Source organism: Dermacentor andersoni, chromosome 6 (genome assembly GCF_023375885.2).
Source record: "Dermacentor andersoni chromosome 6, qqDerAnde1_hic_scaffold, whole genome shotgun sequence".
NCBI classification, from domain to species: domain Eukaryota; kingdom Metazoa; phylum Arthropoda; class Arachnida; order Ixodida; family Ixodidae; genus Dermacentor; species Dermacentor andersoni.
The window spans coordinates 146,706,181-146,729,270 of record NC_092819.1 but is presented as its reverse complement, the minus strand read 5'-3'; positions in this window follow the sequence as shown (position 1 = coordinate 146,729,270).

Below are 23,090 nucleotides of genomic sequence, written 5' to 3'. Positions count from 1 at the left end.
ACTTAGATTTAGCTGCACATTACAGAACCTCAGTTGGTCGAAATTTCCGGAGTCATCCACTATGGCGTGCCTCATAATCAGAAAGTGGTTTTGGCAGGTAAAACCCCGTAATTTTCTTTAATATTTTGGTGCCGAAGAACGCCAGCCGTCAGGTTTTTCGACCCATGAGCCATCCAAGACTTTCGCCTTGAATTAATTCGAGCTGTATAAGTGAGTTACGCTTCGACAATACCCAAACAGTCACTCTTACCCTGCGAAGAGGCCATCGTGAGCGACAAAATGCGCAAAAAGCGCAAGATGGTTGGCGGCGCTGCCTTCAAGTTCCCACCCCACTAAGTCGTGACGTCATCGATTTTTACAGCGTCTGGTCGAGTCTAGCTGAGCTTTTAACGGCAAAAATTGGACTACAGTGCCTCCTAAAATAGCAAAAGAATGAACTTTTATGGAATCTCAACGGCTGGAATTCGAACAAGTCAATTGAAATCCGTGATCCTACATTGACGGAAGGGCCCTGTGGTGTCGGCGTGAAAAACAAAAATGAACGTTTGAGTTTCATTTTTCTCTTCTAATATTCAACGCATTACCACGAAATGAACGAAATTAGCGTTAGCAAAGAATCATTTATGAATATAAACTGATTAAGTGTTTCTCTTTAGTGTCCCTTTAAGGGCATGTGAACGTTTACAGGTTGGTTTCCACACCGACGCTCGCGCCGCTAGAATAAGACACATATGACGAACTGGCTTACACATATAGGCATCTATGCTACCGCTAAAGGTGACCCGCTTAACGGCTCAGTTCTCTGTGGAACAGCGCAGTGAAGAAAAGAAACGAAGGCCAAAGATCATCAATGTCAAAAAAAAAAAAAGATTGCGTTTTCACGCGCATTATTTATTTAATAAAGGAATACCTTTCTGGAAGCGTTCAGCTATATTCGTTCACATTGACTGCCATCATAGATGACCTTCGGAAAATTGGTATTGCCTTGATTCTGCCACAGGTGACAGTTTGTCAGAGTAGCCGCCTTGAATATATCCGCGACGCTGAATTTCGCTGCCCCCTGTCTGGCCGTGCAACTTCGTACAGCTCGTACGAATGCAACACAGGCTACGTGAGTGCCGGTCGGAGTATATACACGACGAGCTCGTCTGCTTCGGACGTCGAACCTTCAGTAATTGAACACGTTCGCGACGCATTTTCGCCGGCGCGCAACGCACGTCTTCGGTTTCGGCGCCATGCGGAGCTTGCAGATCGATGTACGTGCGCGCAGCACGAGTTGGGCGCCGGTTGCTGGTCGCTGGCGCGGTTCAGAAGATGTCCGTACAACGCGAGGATTGGTCTCGCCAGTGACGTTCTCACCGCCGACGAATGAGAACACATAAGGCGCGGCCTCCTTGATTAAAGCGAAGCTTCATTTGCAAATGCTTCCACATTTCGCTGGAAATGTGCTGGCGAATAGCTCAACGTGGGACAGCACGTGTATAGCGAAACGGCTTATATAGGGAATCGGCTTACTACCCTTAGATTTGGCCGCTAACCGGCTCTCTTCTGTACGGAATTACGCGCTCAATAAACAAACGTTAGCTAAGTACCCTCACCGCAGGAAAAAATTTTTCAAGTTTCTAATGCCTTCACAGGAAATTTGTTGACCTTTCTTTCAGAGTAGTTGGTGCTAACGCGAAAGTTAAGGGTGCATCCTCAGAAGCAGCGGCAGCGTCGATGCGCATTCGCAAACACAACCGCATAAATGTGCTCAGCCTTTTCCTCGAAAGGTGAATCAATCACAGTGATAGGAAGCAGGCGAGGCCTTTGGTGCCTCGCCGTGTAAACCGCACCACGGATGGTGCCAGGCGTCGTCCGACGCGGCGGTCAGTGCGCATGTGGCGAAAGTGTGTCGTTAGAGATTCGATGGCAGCGCGCGCGAGCGCGCATACACATGTTCGCATTCATGCACAAACACAGATTGACATACAGATGTTGGCATTTATTGGCCTTTCCTTTGAAACGGGGCGATGATAACTAGTCGGCTAGCCTGGTTCAGGTAATTAGGTATGCTATACATGCTTTTCAGTCTAGCTTTTTGACTACATCTCATTAACCTTTTTCTTTTTCTCGTCCTTAAAATTTATATACCTACCTTATACCGTTACCTGTTCCTCTGACGGATCCGATCCTTCCAATCTCTTCTCCGATTTTTACCCACCAATACTCTAAATGTCTCTAGCTTATCTCGACTGCTGGCTGGTTAATTAGGCGAATCGCCGCGACGCCACCGAGCGGTGACGCTTGCCAACGATCGCCTTCATGAGCGCAAGGAACGCTGTTCCCCGTAGGCGCCGACTGAGTAACCCTCAAGACACTTCCATGCACTACCATCTTTACTTCCCTTAATACGGGTTCACGCTGCCGACCATTCTGTTTGCAAAATCGCTGTTTACCTTTTCTATGCGTACTTGCCTAACAATTAGGTATGCACAAAATGGCAAACTATTACCATCTCGTGGATGTGCATGATGATGATTGTGAGACTTACGTACATGGGGTCGATTTTCGGTGGTTCACTGCATAGAACTCTCTCCTGTGAAAAAAAAAGAGAACGCTTTGTTTGTACGCACACTGTAAGCACACTAGGGGCGCTACAAGGTAAAGCTGTTCCAGCCTTTTCTATTCCACTTCTGCAATCAGCCCTTCATGATTGGTCAAAAATTTTCGGCCGCTCACCTCGCCTGTCTGTCACGCGACGTCACGAAAACCACGAAAACGCCGCACTTGGTATGATGTGGGCATACTGATTATGAATGATTAGACCAAACGAAAGAAAAATTATTTCTCATTCGACATCATACTTCGTCATTGAGCAAACGTTTTCGGGTTGCGTCCACTTCACCTGTCTGTCACGCGACGTCAAAAAAAAAAAAACGCGGCAACTCATAGCGTCAAAGTGACGTATACACGTCAAAGACGCATTAATATGCCGAAGGAAACAATTTTTTTCTGAATAGAAGATGGCTGCCCACCGATTGCTCTGACACTAGTTGCGGGGAGCGGCCGCGGAGCGGCCGCGGAGCATGGATTTAACTGCGTATAATAAAGATTTTTATTTGGCGCTATAACGTTATTGAACCCTTCCGGCACGTATATGACATCACATTGCCAACTCTGCTGTGCTGAGGATCCATTCTGGTGGCATTTTTAACGTTCCCTTGCACGCCGCCACGATTTTAGACCAGCCACTGCAAGCTAATTAAGGTTTAATGAAAACACTAAGGAATCAATCCTTTACGAAGTAGACCCCCAACTCAAATACCAGCTTGATGTACAACTTTTTAAAAGTACCGAGACACTAATTCATCGACTGCGCCTTGGTACACGGTACATAAAACATTTCCTACATCGCCTCAAACTGGCTCCTTCCGCGGCTTGCTCCTGCGGCCACGACGATGAGGATGTTCGCCATCTACTCCTGGAATGCCTCATATACGAGACGCAAAGACGGCAGCTAGAACAAGAGCTACACTCCATTGATCCTCACCGGCCTTTTTCACTCGCAAAATTGCTGGACCCATGGCCATCGAAAGTAGCACAGCGAAAAGCATTGAACACACTTGAACATTTTTATGAAAACACAGGCATCCTTAAAAAATACTAGGTATTGCACTGAATAATCAAACGATGTCACTATAACGTTCTTCTATTATTTGTAATTATTAGTGCTTGTATATTACGTGTTATACATTATTTTTTGTGCGAGAATTATTTTAACGCAGTGTAATTCCTCATCTGTGTATATGCTCATCGAACTCTACATCACGGCCGTTTGTGTGTGTTTGTGACTTTGTTTACGAACTCATTGTGGTGCAACTTGCATTTGACTTTTATACTGTTATGTGCATGGGCGTATAGGACTGTGCTGTGGATTTCTGACCGTATGAAGTGGTTTCTTTTCGTTTTCCCACATATTTATTATATTGTTGTTTGCGCTGTGAGAAGAGGAGTGGCCGTCACCATTATAAGGTGACTACGTCTCTTTCTTTTATTTTCATTTCAATAAAAAAGGAGGGGGGGAAGCGGACCAATCGCAAACGCCGGCACCAGCCTCTTCAGCCGGGGTTCTACTTTCACTGTTCTCACTCGGCTCAATCGAATCCCTCTCCACTTGAGCGTGCTCCTCACCTCTTCTTAGACGATTCTATATGGAAATCTGCTGAATGTAGGCAATGCTATTCGCTTTGAAAGCAAAAAAAGTGACCTCCCATAAACGAGGAGCGCGTTTAATTGGGCTTTTCAAACAACGCTGTGGGTGACCGCCCGATACTTGCGTCGGTGCTTACGTAAATTTGACGTCCGGACATTGGAATAAAAACAGATTGGAGTAGTTGTACGTTATAGGTCCCCCAGTATTGTTCGGCATTTTAATGCATCTTTAACGCATACACGTCACTTTGACGCGGTAAGTTATTGCGGTTTTGTGGCGTCGCGTGACACGCGGGGGAAGTGGGTGTAGCCCGAAAACATTTGACCAATAGCCGAGGGCTAATGCCGAAAAGGCGTCGAATCAGAAGTAACTTCTTTTCTTTTTTTCGGTCAAATCATGCATAATCAGTGTGTACACGTCAAATCCAATATATACGGAGCTATCGCGGTTTTTGTGACGTTCCGTGGCAGACAGTTGAAGTCGGGGTGGTCCAAAAAAGCTTTTGACCAATCGCGGAGGGCTCATTGCAGAAGTGGAATAGAAAAGTTTGGAATAGTTCTACGTTATAGCGCCCCTGAATTGTTTTCTGAATAGCCGCAGGCTGCCGCCGATTGCTCAGGCACCTGCCGGAGACCATATGTTTATTTGCGTATAATAAAACTTTTTCCGTGGCCGTGTAACGTTTTCGAGCACTTTCGGAGCCTTTACGACGTGGTTCTGACAACTCTTCTTTGCTGAGGATCAGTTTTAGTGCCATCCTTAAGCTTCCATTGCATGCCTCCGCGATTGTCGACGAGCCACCGCAATCTAAATAACGGAAAGCGGACCAATTGCAGATGCCGGCACCGGCCTCTTTATCCGGTTATCCATTTTCTGTACAGTGGCTCGGCCCCATCGAATCACTCTCCACGTGAACGTGCTCCTCGCCTCTTGTCAGCCAATTAGATAAGACAAGCCTCTCAGTGTAAGCAATATTATTCGTTGTCCGCCCAATTATTATCCGCCTAATGCTTGCGTTGGTGGTTACGCAAATTTGACATTAGAAGATTGGAATAAAAACATATTGGAATAGCTTTACATTATAGGACCCCTGTATGCTCCATAATAATGGGGCTTCGAATCATTTTCTCGACAGCAACTTCAGATGAGAATAGGTAACAAGACAGCGATGGCGAGGGATACTTGCAAATTCCTTCCTGACATCGAAGAAATCTCAACGAGAACAGATCTCTCATGGTTGGGCTCTCTCGAAAGAGACGTGTGGACTGACAGCGATGCAATATTTTCTTCCGTATTTTAGCACTTATAGTAACAGCCGACATGGACGAAGTTAATAGGAATGTACTACTTTTCGGTTCTTACTTGGCCATGTTGACTCGCAACGACTGCTTTTTCGTCAACCTGGCTTTCATATGCAGAAGCTGTTATGCGGGGTCGTTCCCGTGGAGCGAACCCATAAGCTGCATATTCTTCTCCTCTGTTGGTGGAACGTGTGCGTGTGCGTGTCAAGCTAGCACTGGGTGTTGCTTATCGTCATAAGGACCATCATTTAACAGCGGTCATCGAACTCAATAAAAGCTGGTGCATTCAATTTTCCTCGCTCCAAGAATCAATTTTCGCTGCACGCATGCCGATGTAACGCCCGGTAAGACAAAGAAAATGACAAAATGGAGGAATGGGACCTATAGATGCCAGAAGATTTTCATGAAGCAATCTTGACATACAGAAGCCACAAAGCTCTCGCGCGGAAACACATGCGTCACAAATAGCTGTAATCCAGGGAAAACACTGGGAAGACGGGAGATGGAAATTCAAGACGGTGAGCAGAACGAGAACAAGGTAAAAACAGGAGCGAACGTTTCGACAACTGGACTTTTCGTTTTCAAGGCGACGTAGGCTTTCCTCGGAACAGAATATATAGGTAGCATTCGGCACAGTATATACAGGCAGGGTTAGTATATATAGGTAGGGTTCTATACTGTGCATAGCTATAATGACGTTCCATGACAAAGGCGCCCCGGATGCGTGAGAGCGCTTCCTCTTTGCATCGGCGCCTTTCTATTGGCGATGAAAGTCCGAATACCACCAACTACAAAAGACAACGGGCGAAAGAACCAAATGAAGCTATTCGATTTGAAACGCACATCTTTTAAAATGTTCGATCTGCCACGAGCGCATTGCCGAACAGCTTACAGGTAAAGCTATTTCCAAGAGGGAGAGAGAGAGAAAGAGAGAGAGATAGCGAGAAAAAAAAAAAAAAAACTTTATGTTGGTGTTAGGTGGCTGTGGTGAAAAGGCCCTCACCCCAGAGCCTCGCTTGCGGCATTCTTCAGTGCACCACTGATAAACGCCGCAAGTCACCGTTGGTCACCGAGTGGCTTTTACCAACCAACGCGGCACGGGAGCAGGCAGGGTGTGGGAGCAGGCAGGGTACGTGGGCGCGGTGTACAGGACCACAGGATATGCGATGTGCTCGGTTGCTAGCTAGAGTGTCGGCACGGTAAATGATCCTCAGGTGCAGAGGAGCTGCATTCGCGCTGCGTAGGGAGTGTTTCAGTCTGGGCCCGTGCGTTTGTACGTGGTAGAAGTGATCTGCTTTCTTCCCGGTCTCGATCACAATGGGTCTGCAGCCTAGTCAGTGAAATATCCTGACTAAGGAAACTGGTAACATGACGCTAATCCCTGTCAGCTGTTGCGCGAACAAGCTGGCTGCTGCGCGAACGAAACGAGGTTAGAAAAAAAAATGTATATGATAAAGTTTCCGGATACGCAATGTTGAGCATACCTCAGGCTGAATGCGCCGTTGATAGCGTTCCCAGACAATTATCAGGCACGTTCGTATTCAGGCGTCACCGTATGATAGGATAGGTATAGCTGTCGAGACAGGACATCGCTTGACCTGGGAGGAGTACGTGACTCCATTCGAACGCCCGAACCGATGGAGGCGCGTGCCTAGGGCGTCGCTTCCGCCACGACCCGGATTTTTATCGATAGCCTGTTCTCGCAATGTGTCGACGCCTTGGGCGCGCGCTTTCCGAATAGGGACGAATTCGGTATGCTGTCGCGTTAGAGCTTTCGCGACCGCCTTTGAAAAGTAGTTTATGGCATGAGGAAAAAACGAAAAGAGCACAGTAGCGTCAGTCATTGGCGACTGACGTAAAGGGGAGACGGAGGTTCACCAACTCAATGCAGAATGGGACGAATCTCCCGCCTGGCTATTTCACTTGACAAATAAAAACGACGGCCGGACACTGCAAAGTGAGAATGATGGCTTGCCTTCCTGGACATCATTCAGGTAAACAAATTTTCTCAATGTTTAATGTCCGTGCGACTCATTAGTCACGATTAGAACACATTCTGATTTGTCTTTTGACCGCTGTCTTTTCACTGCGATTGCGAACGCTCGAGGCGCGCCCTCCCGCTGTCGGCGCCACCGCTGGTGCCACCGCCGTCGTGCTGTCTCGGTATCGGCGCGCATGCGCAGGTCACGCGTGGAGTGTTACAGTGTCGCCAGAGTCAAACAGCGCGTTTAGCTACTGAAGCGTCGAAGCCAAATAGACGCATCGTTACGCTCCACTCAATCGGATCTGCTCAAGGGCTGCGCTCTGGCTTCTGGTATCTCGAACGTTTTGCGCAAACACGTTATACAGCGTCCACTGCGAGTAGCTGTGTGCATGCCAGAGCGCGGTGCATACGCCGGTCTGAGCATGGCGCACAGTAACACTCAGCCTATCTAATTTCCTTGATTTCGGCGCTGACATATGCCGGCGGTGTTTCTTCCCTCTCACCTCGTGCATCATATAGCGATCCGACGTCCGCAATGCTGTTGCCGGCGCTCCTCACAACGCTAGCAATGGGGGCCTAAAGGCAGTTTTAATATAAATTGCCGGAGTGGTGATGACATCTCCACAATGATGCCGGGTCGCCGCCGTCTTACCATAGGCACGAGGCTATACGGTAGCGAACAGCTTGGGGGTGGGGGCCTCGATAGCAGCAACGGAGGGAAACGGTATCGTCCAGGCACTCTACGCCCGCCAGCGTTCTGAGACACCTTCGGCGCAACGCTAAAACTTGTGATCGCTTTAAATGCTCGCCTTGGGGCGAAACCGACAAGACAATTCTATTCTTTTTTAAAGTTACCTGTAGTTTACGCTTACTTGCACGTATCTGTTGCTAAGCAGGATGTTTGATAAATATGGACGCAGTTGTTACCGAGGACATCGTCTCCATCAATGACAAAAAAGAGAGTGTATAAAGTTACGTAATCTATCATTCGTGGCTGGTTGCACCGAACAAGCAGCGCTAAGTAGACAGCGTTAACGCATTGTGTGCGTGGAGCTCCGTTCTCCCTACCACATCACGATATCGGAGAGCAACTATAGTATTGAAATAGCACCTAAATTTGGCCAGTATATATAAAAAAAACTCGAACACAGAGGTGCAGGGGAAAGCCGCGCTCGACCAGGCGATGAGTCACGCTTTGCGGCACTTCGTAATCAAGTCGAGCGAAAAACGTTACGAGGCCGTACTTCAGCCATTATCGGGTAAAAAAATAAAGAAAAGTAAACACGGAAAAGGTTTGATCGCAGGCCGATAGTTTCGAGCCCGGATCGATTGACTCTACGTGTGCATTCAAGCGCGCCAGAAGCGTACGCCTAAGTCCTTGCCTGCCGCTTTTCTACTTTCGGAAAGACCGTTTGCAGCTGCGGTAACCCAGTGATGTTAAATTACACAGCGCACTCAGTAAATTATTTTCGCATGAAACGTGGCTTAAAAAACATAATGCGACAGTTCTTTCATTCTTGTAACGTCCTGATTATAACACCGCCGCAAGAAATTTTCTATTCGGCCATCGATGACCACACTGGAGAGACAAATACAGCGATGTAATAAGAACATAAATCAAAGAACATAGGCGTAATTGCGGAGTATATCGCACGAAATTGTCCACTAAGCTAAGCAGTTGGCTGAAATCGTGGGAGAACATCGTCATTTGAAGTTTAATTACAATGAAGAAGGGCACAACTTTCCTAGATGTGGTAAATATAGCGGTCGCATAATTGTCAATGCAATGAAATGTCTCGGAACGCGGTGTGTTTTTGTCAAATATACCGGACACCATCTGCGGCGTAATTTGTATATGTTACAGTATTCACCGGAATGACTACGTACAAAGAGCGCTTATTCCATATGTTCTTTTGTTCTAGTTTTTTTTTTTTTTATGCAGGACACTTTCTTTCGAAGAAACAGTCATTCTGCAGGTGACTGCCTATAAAACTATTTTAGCTCAAAAGGAAATAGTTTGTCAAAAACTTCACTGCAACTTTGCTCCAAAGATTCCAACATATCCGTTGGATATTTTTGATGTACCGAAATTTGGAATTTTTCGATATAGCGGCCTCTGCGAGAAATAGTTTGCAATTGCAATAGTGCAGTTGTCTTTCTTTTTTCTTTTTTCGCTACGGGTTCAGAGAGGCCGGGTTGCCACAGCCACTTTTTCGCCTCCAAACTTCCCGGCCTACGGGGGCGCAGACGTGGCTTTTGCCTTTGGCCACGCGCCCCGTGCCAGTGTCGCCGTGTGCCCATGCGGCTGTCACGAGCCCCGGAGACCCCAGCACCGCGCGCCACAACTCCCATTCCTCCATTCGGCTTGCGTCCTCGGCACTGCTCGCCGGAGGTGACCGGGTCTCTCTGGCCCCGTGCGCGCACTTCCGCGGACTATACGCACGTCCCAGAGGAATGCGCCTCGATTCGCGACCGCAGGCAAGGATGGTCCCCGTGCTCGACACCAGAGGAATGAATGTCGCCGTGACCGCGAGGTCCGCAGTCCGTGCCGAAATTTTCGATGTCACTCGTGACTTGTCCTGCTGCCGGGTAGGGCCGTGGGGCCCACGGGAAGCTTTCATCCGTGACAGCAAGTAGTGCACAATTTTAAACGCACTGGAAATTTAACAAGCCCGGCCCTGTGGAAACCCCATTTTAGAATATTCGTTTTGTTATCGCAGAAACAGCGGCCGCTTTCTCTACTGCGGCGGTAACCACAATTCAAAGTGTATTCAAAGTATGAAAGGGCGTTCGAGGATTCAAAGGTGTTTTTGAACGTGTGATGAACTTCGAAGGTTATGGATTGCTTTCATTTATGTTATGGACATTTCGAAACTGAGGAATTCTGAGCATTTTCTATTACTTCTTATCGTATTTTATCATGTCGAATGGTCTATATTTTCGTCCTTGGCACAAGCAAGCACAATAACAAACAATCCGTTATCAAACAATGTGACGATTCTCACTGGATTCACGCTAGCATTAATTTCACTCTAGATTACTACTGTGAATTCACGCACTATGAAGTGATTGAGCATTTAATGTCTTGAAAAAAAAAGAAATTAAATACGTGAACCCGCAAACCGATCACCGGACCGCACGTCACCCCGTCCGACAGCTTGCTTGTGTGCGTGCCTGCAGTGGTAAAAAAAAAAAAAAAAACGTAATCGTTTGAAAAAGATCAAGAAAAATGCATAGCAGTAAAAAAAAAAAAAAAAAAAAAGCGAGGAACGCTCGTAAGCACGAGGTTGCTGTGCGAAGCAATATCTCTTCGACTCCTCGTTATGGCCTGATCTTTCTCTAATAATAGAAAGCTATATTGCTACCTGGAAAAATATTTCATTATAAGGAAGAGTTCCTAAACTTTTAAATGTTTTCGATACAACAGCAAATTGCCTCAGCTCACCAGTCTACGACCCCGCTGCCCAAACAATAAGGTGTAGCTGTCGGGCTGCGACCTCCTGCTGACCGCCAGTATATATGATCTGACCAGAAATTCAGTATATTTATTACGTTCCTTAAGATGTGAGAAACCTGGGAAAGCTTGGCGAAACGAACATTGTTGGCGAGCCGGCGAGCCAGCAGTGCCACACAAGGTCGTTGTAGAAAACGGTCGTTGTTGCAGGCAGGACAAAACAACAAGCGTGTGTGGGGCCGCTGGCTGGCTATTTATTTGTAGTCAAAGGATTTCTGGATAGTAAAATCAGACAAAGAAGGTTATCTCGTTGTGTTGCCGGATAACCTGTACTGTGATAGATGTTTGGACCTGTTGCACAAGGGCTTCAAGGAAATAAAGTTAAGTGGTAGAATACAAGGAAACGAGAGATGGCGCTTCCAGAAAAATATGAATTAGAGAAGCTGGTTTCATTAGTTAAAAAACAAAAGGGTCGCACACTAGTAGTTTTCTTCGCGGCAAGAACAAATAAGCAAAATGTTCCCTCCGAAGCAACAGTATCGGAGGGAACTCGTGGCCCTTCCTTGTGTCTGCTTTCCTTCAAAAAAAAAAAAAAAAAATGCTGGCGTGCTTTGTAGTGAACGACCCATTTTTCGTGAACAATTCTCAGGAGGTGGTGCAATATATTTTGGGTCTTAAACAAGGGGGTTATAAGGGCTTTAGCGTTGACGTTCAGGCACCTGTATTATTCTTTGCCACCGGATGTTCTGCTATAGTGCATGAAGAAATGCATGGAACAAGACAATGATGAAGTTGCTTTCCGGAGTGGAATGTCACTAGAAGCTCTTCTAGAAGTACTCCGCATGTACCTGTAGAGCACGTATGTGCAGTTTAAAGTTAAGTGTTCCTTCAAGGAAATGGGGTATGCATAGGGTCGAAAGTAGTCCCAGTGCACAGCACCATTTTTTAAGTTGTGTTGACAAACTGGTGAATTCCGATTTAGATTGCAAGGTGCTAAAAATATTCAGATATGTAGACGATTATGTGATCTTGGGCCTGAACAAAGATTCAAATGTGTTCACATCAAATGCGTTGGAAGCGTTCAGGATAAGAGGCAAAGGGCTAGCTTTCACATATGAAGTACCAACAGATAGCTGTTGACAATTCCTGATGTGAAGCTCACATTTGAAGATGACGACTTCTGCTGGAAACGTTCTCCGAGAAATCAGACACCTCTGTTACAGTACACTACCGCCAATTCAAAGATGGTGAGACATGGAATCGCCATAGGTTTTTCTCATTCGGCTTTAAAGAAACCGTGCAAACACAAGTTCAGTGAACTTTCCATGAGCTGGAACTTCGAAAAGGCTGGATACCCTACTTCGATGCTGCTAACTGCAAGCGAAAGGCTAGCGAGGAGAATAAAATGGGAGAACAATATATGGAATGAAGCCAAGATAAAAGAAAATTTTGGTAATCCCTTATGTGCCTGGATTATCGCATAAACTCAAAAAGGTTGGCGCCAAATATGACGTGAATGTAGTTTTTTCGGCAAGAGACAGAGTGGGGGGGGGGGGGGGGGGGGTGTTTGCTCTTTGGCAAACAGTTTGTATGATAGCTAGGTTAACAGTCTTACTAATAAGTGCTCGATGCATCATGTGCACCAGTTTGTGTAGTCTAATGTAGTGTATAAAATGTCTTTCAAGTGTGGGCAGTACTATGTCGGTGAGGGGGGCCGATGCATAAATGTAAGGTTAAGGGAACACCTGGCCAGCTTGAAGGGAAGGCCTTACACGCACTTAGCAATGCACTGTGCGCAATATTCATTGAGCCCCTGTAAGCCATTGTTTGACCAAACCGCTGTTTTGTATGTTAACGAGAGAAATTGTAGAAGCTTGACACATATTAGCCATCCGTCTATCGCTTCGGATGAGAGTGAAATTAACTTACTCAATAACAGAAGATAGTTCGTCGATTATGCAGCATTTCTGAACGATGTTATCATGTTGAACGGATGTTCTGTTGCCATGTGCGGTCATCAAGAGATGGTTCTCGAGGTTGTATATGGGCTGTTTTAGGAATAAAGTTCAGTTGTCAGCCTGCGCAGGTCTTTCTGTCCTTTGTCTCGTTCTCGTCGTTTAGTGTGCGCAAAACTTTGCACAATGTAGTCAAGGTGACCACATCTCTAAACGTTCAGGACAACCCAGTGCTCTCGCGTGACAGAGCGCGCTTTTCTAAAGAGCTACAACACTTGGCGATCGGCGGCAACGAATCCTCCCCGCAATTTGGTTGCACGAGTACACGCGCCTGCTGCGTCAGCGCCTTTGTATCTGCGCTTAAAGTGCAACATCCGCGTAAGAGAACAAAATAAAATTTGCTTCGCAAGGGCGAATGGGCACGACAATATGCAGGTTTGCGTTTGTCCGTTCATCCATTCGTCCCGTTACGCTTCGGCGTGCGTTCCTGTGCAGGCAACGGTGAATCAACTAGTCAAAATAGGATCCGGATGTTATATGCAGAACTTGGTTTCTTACAGACCTAAGAAACGTGGTTTCTTAGGTCTGTTCCGCTGCGTCGCGGCACACGTCGTCAGGGCGCCGTCGTCCTTGTCGTCGTAATTGCCTAACATCGGTAGAGTTTGCGCAAGATTGTAAAATGTTTGCTTAGTGTTCTGTGCGTTGGGAACGTTGCACGGAGTAACTGCTAGCGATATGATACATTTGCACTAAAATAACCAGCAACGCGACGAGAGACTGCGTGCCGTAATGGCTAAGATAACACGGGAGGAAACCCTACAGCAAGACAGCTGGCATGAAGAAATTAAAAAAAAAAAAACAATTCAAGCGCTTGGCAACAATTTGAAACGCATGCGAGTTCTGCAGGCAGCTTCCATGCTACTACTTTGGAGGCTCCGTGAGTAATCATCCCTTGCGTGCCATCGTATTACGAATGATATACGACCAGTCAGAACTCCAGCGTCATCCAAACATCAGGTGACCAGCTGAACTCCAGACGCTATTGTATATTTAAAAATCCGTTGACAGGGGGCCGGTTTGGCGGTGGTGCGATCCGTCACGGCAGCCGCATGTCACGGAATATTTTTGCATGCTGATGACTAATCTCCGAGTGACGTACGTAGCCCGCAGGCCTGGCAGATTGCCTCGAGGCATCCTGATCGCGTTTCAATTTGGCCCTCGATGCGCACCGCAGTCCGCGCAACTCGCGTTACCTGGCTACACCCCTGCGTTAGCCCCGACTCTACGTCATGGAAGTCCGTTGTTTTGGCTCGCTCGAACGGAGCGACTCGTCTCCACACGGCTGTGCAACATCGCACGGCAGCAGCCCGGCGAGGCCAGCACTTTCCGTCCCGTTTGACGCAAAGGTCAGGTGACCGCATTCCGAACGACGTCCTACTCGGCCGGGGCTGCCGCGTTTTGCCCAATCTGTCGGCGTGCGAATACAGCCGTGCGGGTCGATCTGTTTTTTTCTCCGCCACTTCTCCCTGCGTGCCGCGTGTATTCGCGCTGTTCTGCCCCTCTTCTTCCCTCCAGTCCTACTCTCGTTTTCGCACCCCTTTTGTCCGGTCGTGCGCGTTACACATAACCGGGCGTTGTGGACACCTTGCGGAGAAGAGACTTCCGCGAGCGGGATCCCCTTTCTCCGTCGCGAGCCCCTCTTCAAGAGGCAGTGGGACGTCACGCTCGATCTTCAAGTGGCCCTCGTCGGCTTCGTTTTTTGTTGCTGGTCGTGTAACACTGGAGATTTCAGGCCGTTCGAGGCCAGCTTTGAACAAAAAGAAAAAGAAAATTGGGCTTGCAATTGCAATGCCACCATTTATGCTATCAAGTCGTCTTCTATTAAGCCATGCGTTGCTTCACTGAAAGCTTTTTGCTAGTGTTCCCGCAGAGTGTACGGAATTACTGACCTGTGTGCATGACAAAAAACACAAGAAAAAGGATGGGCAGAAGGCTCGGAAAACGAGCGGCGACAATGCTCGAAATATATCTACCGAGTACGTTATTGTAATTTACCGAACGGGCACGTGTATATAAATAAATAAATAAATAAATAAATAAATGTTCGCTGTATACAATAAGGGTGCTTTCAAGGAAGAGCGCAGTGACACTTCGAGTGTAACAGGGCAGTTTTTTTTTTTCTAAATAAACGCACATTTGCTCCATATAGTATACACATTTCTTATACGTTTGAAGTTAACAGTAACACTACTAAGGAAACGCTGTCCGGGTGGGCTGGACTTCACCTGTACAATGGGCAATGTGTTTTCCCGATCGGCATCAAATTAGAGATTCAAGTACTTGCAGGCACCATCTATTCGTCCATTATGTTTGGTTCGACCTGCAGTGCACCTCACCGTACCAGGAATGAGGAAAGAATCGCGGCTGCCATTCACCGCTCTTAAACAACTATGTAATTAATAAAGGGAAAATCAGACCTCCACCCGTTCGAAGCGAATGCTACAAAGGAAACCTATACGGGTTCTTCGAAAGAAAAGCCTCGCAGTTGAAGAAAAATTTGTCCTGGTCCGGGAATCGAACCTGGGACCACCGCCTTTCCGGGGCAGCAGCTCTACCATCTGAGCTAACCAGGCGGCTGTCAGATGGCAGGGCGAAGTCGAATTTGTCACCAACTCGAAGCAAAGGCAACAGTTTGACGTAATAGTTCTGCGAAGACCCGCAAGGGGGAGATAAGTAATTAATAAAGGGAAAATCAGACATCCACCCGTTCGTAGCGGATGCTACAACGGAAACCCATACGGGTTCCTCGAAAGAAAGGGTTTCCTTTGTAGCATTTGCTACGAACGGGTGGATGTCTGATTTTCCCTTTATTAATTACTTCCTCCCACCTTGGGGGTTTCCGCAGAACTATTACGTTAAACAACTATGTCTACTGATTTTTCACGGAAGGTAAGCCGACCACGTAAATATTTGCACTGACGGATCAGTAACTCTTGACTGCTGTAAATTTTAGATAGCCGAAATTATCGTTTAGTCTCGAATCACTTCTTGTTAAACATGGAGACAGTCACTGCTGAACAACCAATATTTACCATCACTCATAACCACATCTCAGTGTATAAGAGTACACAGCTCATACATCCGGATGCTGTGTTAGCACTTCGGTTGTTCGGACCCGCAGTGTTATATACTACAGCCATATTGCTGTTATCAAATGACATAGGATGAAAGGAATTTGAAGTAATACTAATCAAATGCACGCCACGTTCGGATAAACTTGCACAGCGGGGAATAACAATTAAAATGTGAGTCGCCACACAGTGATGGAAAGTATTGGCCATTAAAAACTAAATTGAGGTCCATGTTTGAAAAAAAGTGCATCGTACATAAACGACATTTTGGTGAACTGACAGAAAAATAGTCCAAGATGACGAATTAAAAGATAAAAATCTGATGAAAACTGTTTAGCAGACCGCCAATCAATCGTTGTGTTTCTGCTGTCCACTAGAAAACACTGCTGTTTGAAAGAGCATCAGCCGTGCGCATGCATCACTTCTTAATAAATTAAGTATATCTCTTCAGCGTATACGCAAAATGAACTCATTTAGAACAAGCTTTGCGTGCTTATTTTCTTTTTTTTTTTTGTGCCTGTGCGCCTGAGCGACCACTTTCCTCCTCTATTCTTTCTATTAATCTTTTTCCGTTGCCGCAGTGTAGGGCCTTCTTTACTCTCTCTCTCTCTCTCTCTCTTTCTCTCGTTCTCGCTCTTGTGCCCTTCATATTTTTGTAGCGGAAATTTTCTGGTCAACAAAGATTTCTGATTCGCCCAACGATGAAACCATTTAGAAACTGGAAGTTCCCAGATGCTCTAGAGCTGAAGCTCAGCAATGTCGTCGGTCCTGTTGAAGTTCGCAAAAGAGAATATTTCTAAATTTAGAGAAAGGGTGACCTGACCTTATGTGTTTTCCTCTAGGTCATCGGATAACATTCGTGCTTTGTATCTGGCTTTGAACCGCTAGATTACGCAGCTTATTCAAAGACATATTCCCTCTTTCTGTTTTTCGAACGAGTTCCCGATCTCCGTTATAACAAACGTGTTTAGGCTCGTCGATCGCTTTCTTGCCGCTACTCTGGCCAGCTCGCGTCTCGACTGAAATACAGTCGGACCTGTATGTAACGGTGCATCTGCTGCGGCATCTGTGCGGCTATGGCGTTGCGTTGTAGAGCACGAGGTCGTGGGGTCGATTCCGCCCGCGGCGGCAGCATGCCGAAGAGGGTGGAATGCAGACGCCCTCGTGTGCCATGCATAAGGTGCACGTTGAGTGACCCGATGGGGCGAAAATCGATCCGGCGTTCCCTACTACCACGTGCCTCATAATCAAATCGCGGTTTTGGCACGTAAAACGCTAGAATTTCATTATTTTTGATATAACCATCCCGAATAACACGAATTTATCGGCTATATCCAAGACTAAACTTACTGACCGATACTCACGTAAGCCGTCTCCCTCATAACACAATCGTCATTTGCATATATAAAACTCGCGGCCGCTTACACGTCGTGGACTCGGTATTCGAAGAATGTTCTTTTTTTCCTTCTTTGATGGGGTGGGCTGCCGCTGCTGTGCTGGAGAGGAGACAAGTATACTCGAGGACTTTATCAGGTCTACACAATCTCGCGCATCGATAAGGCCATTCTTAACGACGCCGGGAAACAACTAGCGGGACAGTCAAGATTTACTGCCCACTACGCGCAGTCTTCGTTCTCCAATTGAGCTAACAAATCGATATACAACGAACACGTTGCAAAAGTTCACTTAACTTTATTACATGCGAGTTTGGGTATATCAAGTTAGCTGATAGATTCAGGTACTTATACCGCATAAGGCTGTTCGTCATAACAAGCTTTACTTGCATTCAGTCGTCTTTAATGTACGGGCTTAGACATCGTACATCCGTGTGAATTGCATGAGAAACTTTCCTCCAGTGCATTGCCTTCGAGGTGCTGAAATGTCTGCGTTACAAAGAAGTGTATTGGGAACACAGGAATCAGTGAACCTGGTTTTTGGCAGCGCAGCGATTGGAGACGCGACGCTGCTCTCTATCTGCCCGTGTCGAAACAGTGCGTCTATAGACAAACTTCACGCTTTCAAAGAAGAAGCCTGTGACTTCGCTGCGCGCAGGCGCATGGCCAGAATAATAAAAAAAAAAACACAAGAACGCTGCCTGCGACGATTCCTGGTCGAGCCACTTCAATTCCTGGCCACCATAATCTGCGACACGTTTCTGTGCAGCGATAAAAGGCTCACGACCAATCAAATCGCGCACGCTTGCTAGAGTCGGCAGGTGCGTGCCACAGGCGACAGTACGCAGCTATCAGAATGACGTCATGGCTTGGAGCAGGCCAATAGCTGTGGCGGGTTCGTGGGTGCAGCCCTTAGGCGCAAGGTCAAGAAGCTTTTGAACCGAGCTTTCACGGGATATCGTTCTCACGCCACGCGTTCACGAAACCGCCGTAGTTATTTAGTGGCTTATGGTGTTGTGCTGCTAAGCACAGGGGCGCGGGATCGTATCCCGGCCACGGCGGCCGCATTTCGATGGGGGCGAAAGCACCCGTGTACTCAGGTTTAGGTGCAAGTTAAAGAACCCCAGGTGGTCGAAATTTCAGGGGTCCCCTACTACGGCGTGCCTCGCAATCAGAAAGTGCTTTTGGCACGTAAAACCCCACAATTTAATGATGTTTTAAAGCGTTCACGAGCTCGAATGGTTTCGCCGGCCGCACAGTCGAGTCGGAGTCTCGTGAGACGTCATCGCTCATCGCGTGCCGAGAAGGTGGTAACGCTGCGCAATACACGTAGCGCAGGGGATCAAAATCTCGCTCTCTTAAGCAACGGGGCTATACGGCTCGCCAAACTTAGCTACGACGGGAGCGCGCGCTCGAACGTTTCCTGCCGTTTTACTGGAGCACGAGGCGTGTCTGAGGTCGAGGAGGTGTCAACAATCGAGAGCTATTTGAAGCGAATAATGTTATTGTTTAACCAATTCAGAAGTAGCGAAACAAATAGTAACAGTTACGACAGACGATAGAAAAGTAAGGTTTAACCATACCATTGAAGATCGAGTTGGGTAACAGTCTGGTAAGGGAGTTACATTGGAGCTAGAAGAAAGTTCCTCTGGTCCACTCCGATGTCGGCTGTTTCCCTGCATGCGTGCAAAGGCAAGCCGCATTTATCGACAAATGTGTTAGGATCAGGAAACTAATGTTTAAGAGTGAAGTACTGATTCGAAGTAAAAGATCGAGCGCCTTTTTTATTTTTATAGATGTTTTATGTAAGCTCAGTATGCAGAAAGGGGGAGGGGGACAGAGGAGGGGATTTGCCGAGCACTTCTCCAGATAATGAAAGAACAGTCCTCGAATTCAGGCCGGCCTATTGGGTTCGAAAACGGCATGTTTCCCGCTTTTCAGTGCACTTGTGTGCTATAATTTGCAGGGCTCGCAAAGATGTAGCACCATATCTCTCGAGTAAACAAAGGATTGCGTATCAAAAACCTCTACATCAGTTTTCCTTCAGTCTCTCACTCAACCTTAAATAAGAAAGGTTCTGCGCAATTACAATTGTTCGCAGGCTATTTGTCGTAATTACAAAGCATTATTATGACTATAAGTACTACTAAGCAGTCGACACGGCCTCCTGTTTGCTTTTTCCCGGCACGGCAATTTCGACAAGGGCTGAAACAGCGATCCAGACCTTGCAGGAAAACACGCAAATGGAAGGATTTTTGGAGCATTGCCTTTGGGAGCATATTTTCGCTTGCCTTACGACTTCAAGGTGCACGTAATGAAAGAGGGCGAATGCCTTAACCTTGGTAGCGTAATGAACACCTTTCATGGGAGGTGCTCCAAGCCAAATTTATCACGAACTACTGATGTCGTACCCTACTAAGTGCTTCAAGGCCGTATTTCTGGTTCTGCAGTCAGCGTTCATCCGTGAAAGTCCGGACATAGAACGCAACCATAGAGCACAACAAACTCAATGCGTCATGCGAAAGAACCTGAAACGTTGCGTCAGTTAATTGCTTTGCCTTGGGTTCTTCTGAAAAAAAGAAATGTTTAGTGGCATCAACGAACCGTTTCGGAGGTTTACTTTGTCGTAGGCTTGAATTGTGATAAGCTGGCGACGCTTGCCGGGACCACCTGGTGAGGGGTAATGCCCAGACGGCCACCTGTGTTTCACTACACAGTCTTCTAAGGACGAGAAAAAGTAAAGAGAACAGTAAAGCTAGTAAAATCGAGTTCTGCTGTTAATGGCACATGTTGAAAACCATAGTATAACAGGGTAGCGTACTCTACGTTTTCCTGGTTTTTTTAGCTGAGCAAGGTTGTGCGCAGTCTTAATATAGAAGTTCTGTTGACCGCACTGACTTGCAAGTAGTTTTCATGCAAGGCCACCTCTCTTCATCCACGGCTACACAGATGCACGTCTTATACGCAAGTTCAGTTGTTCAGTTGCAAACGCTGTGGGAAAAAAAAACGATGGTTGTCTTCTTTTCCATTTGGGGAAAGAAGAGCAGTGCTCAGCAATTATTTTCATTATTATTTTTTGGTGCGTGTCCCCCGTAGGGCTGTGCAGTCACTATAGTTGTCGAAATATTTCGGGCGCAGCATGGAGTAACTATTTTTTCTTGCAACGTTAAGGGGTGTGTTTGAGCGCCCTACGCAAGTGTATACCCTGTAGAAGTGGCTTGACGATAGACCAGATGACCAGGACAGTTGACGCATTTCAACCCTATATGACAGGATTCCGATTATATGGTAGTCACCATCACCATTAAAGGGAACGGGCAAATGTTTTAAAGCTACGATAACTCGTGATGCATGGCCTCAAATCTAGGAACTTGATAAGTTCTCCTGTTAAACTTGTAGTCTAATTGAGCACATTTGTGCAGGGAATCTGTGTTTTGCCCCTATGGGCGTGTCAAAAAAAGTTTGCTGTTCTCTTTCATACTAATGACGACTGTACCTGTTGGCAAGCGGACAAATTCGATTGAAAAGCTGGGCACTTATGCCCAAAACAGACGTACCTGTCTTTTCTGAAAACTGAATAAAATATTTTCCACAGTTAAAAAGGTCGGTGCTTTTTTGTCTTTCTATAACAATGTTCTCATAGTTCACGCGCTTATTTTCGACACGAACATGAGCAACTGATCTTCATGCCGCTGATACCACGTCGCGTCGATACTCATCGTGAGCTGAAGACGATGAGTCGATTTCCTTCTGCCAAATACAGGTTCTCCTCATTTACATGGTATAGGTCTCGATAAGAAACGAGGAATGGGCCGGCATCGAGCAAGGATCGCCGCGCGCTGCATTCCTGCCTTTATTGGCCCGTGCTGCTCGAGCAGCATTGGCGGCCGCCTCTGCGAACGCACTGCACCGCGCACTGCACACAGCCTGCATGCGAAGGACACGACGTCGTTCTCGGTGACACACACTGATAAGGACCAAGGGTCGTCTCCAGAGTGCAGCGTCCGTTACACTTTGCGCAACCGGTCGCCGGTATCTTTGGGGGTTACCCCGTGCGGACGCTGGCTCCGGCGACCCGGCCAGAAAAGAACGGGAAGAAGCGAAGAGGGCCGCAGGTCGCCGAACTGTCGGGCCGGCACATCCTCTTCGCGAGGTTGGGCACATTGGTGTTCTCGCACACGGCTCGACGAGCACCTCCCCTGCATACTTACGTGATTGCAAGCTTCGTGTATAGAATCGCTGGTCTCAACCAGAGCATCGCCGCAGGCTTCTTGAAAAGTTCGACACCGCGAGGGCTCAAAGTTTTCAATACGAGTACCTCTTGCTGTCCTATTGAGCCATATTTTTCGAGTGGCTTCACGCTATTATCACTTCTTGGCGTACTATTGCTGTTGTATTGTAACTAGGAGTGGCCGAATATTCGAAGTTTTGACTACCAATTGAATATCACATACTAATTGTCCACATTCGTTTGAAAAAATTAACTATTCGGCATATTATAATACGGAAACTAACGAATTATTTTGAAAGAACCGACGGTTAAGTTTTAGTTTTCATTCTCTGTCGGCGAAACAAAATATCAAAAATTATCAGAAGTGAAACAACCACAAAAGTTTTTGAAGCAATACAGAAATAAAATGGGTAAGACAAGTTTTCGGTTTGGCAGAGGAATCCTAGTTGAGAATCTGTGATTTTTTTTAATTTTAACCTGCCATTTATTGTTTTCGGCAGTCTAATCATGTAGAAGTTTAGTGTAGTACGCCACAGCCAGTGATTTGCAACGCCCCCTTTTACATAAGACACAATTCCTTCAGCATCTTTTCCTTTTGTTTCTTTGCAAAATGTGTCATCTTTTTTTTTTTCTTTGCGAACGATTTATTTAGGGGTTTCGAAAAGCTGAAGCTCAAGATCTCTAAAGATGTTGAGAGACTATTTGATCAGTTTTTAAGGATAATTTGTGATCTTGCGTTTCAAACAGATCCTACTTGCCCCTGATAGTTAGCTGTCTTTCTTCTTTTTTTTTTTCACTAGTCAGTTCAAGTGTGGTAGTAAATTATACCTTAATAAATCTTACTGCTGTAAATATGCGCGTCTGCGTTTGACCACTCAATATTTAATTCCACATTCGCTCCTCGCTATTCGTATTCGATTCGTATTGAAAAAAAGCTGATATTAGCCTACTTTTCGATTTTAACCTTGCCAAATGCGATGGTAGGTCTCTCTGCAACCACATCCCACGGAAACTGCTCCTTTATACACTTATACCTAACACTATCACAACTAAAATAATAAACTGATTCTGAGCATTGAATCATGTGCTATGGACGTAATAGTTCTGCGAAAACGCGCAAGGTGAAGAGAAGTAATTAATAAAGGAAGATCAGACATCCACCCGTTCGTAGCAATTGCTACAAAGGAAACCCGTACGGATTCCTCGAAAGAAAAGCCTCGCAGTTGAAGAAAAATTCGTCGTGGCCCGGGACGCGAACCCGGGACCACCGCCTTTCCGGGGCAGCCGCTCTACCATCTGAGCTAACCAGGCGGCTACCAGATTTGTAGCAATTGCTACGAACGGGTGGATGTATGATTTTCCCTTTATTAATGTACTATGGACATAAGTTCAACCGTGAAAGGAGCCCAGATTTGGAGGAATGCTCGTAATTGACGTCTGCACGC